Source organism: Penaeus monodon, chromosome 30 (genome assembly GCF_015228065.2).
Source record: "Penaeus monodon isolate SGIC_2016 chromosome 30, NSTDA_Pmon_1, whole genome shotgun sequence".
Taxonomy (NCBI): domain Eukaryota; kingdom Metazoa; phylum Arthropoda; class Malacostraca; order Decapoda; family Penaeidae; genus Penaeus; species Penaeus monodon.
This window is the reverse complement of record NC_051415.1, coordinates 30756354-30756571: the sequence shown is the minus strand read 5'-3', so window position 1 is coordinate 30756571 and position 218 is coordinate 30756354. Positions and strand designations below refer to the sequence as shown.

Genomic DNA, 218 nt, shown 5'->3' with positions numbered 1-218 from the left:
TTATGTTTACATCTATTTACTGCATTATATCAGGGAAAGTAATGCATAGATCACGAATCAGTTCATATAATATTATTCCCAGTGGACAATGCCTCTTAATGTTAATTTGCGAGGACAGTATTAAAAATAATTTAGTTCGGTTATAATATAACTATTCATTTATCATTATCAATGTTTCATGAACATATTATATGAATTGATAAACGAAAAATATTTGT

The 218-nt window shown here is 25.7% G+C and overlaps 1 protein-coding gene across 1 annotated transcript in view; it reads left to right on the top strand.

Moving 5' to 3' along the window:
* LOC119592701 (cation diffusion facilitator family protein 1-like) overlaps window positions 1–218 on the top strand; it is a 24219-nt gene that overhangs the window by 1973 nt on the left and 22028 nt on the right. The gene's annotated exons all lie outside the window — the stretch shown is intronic.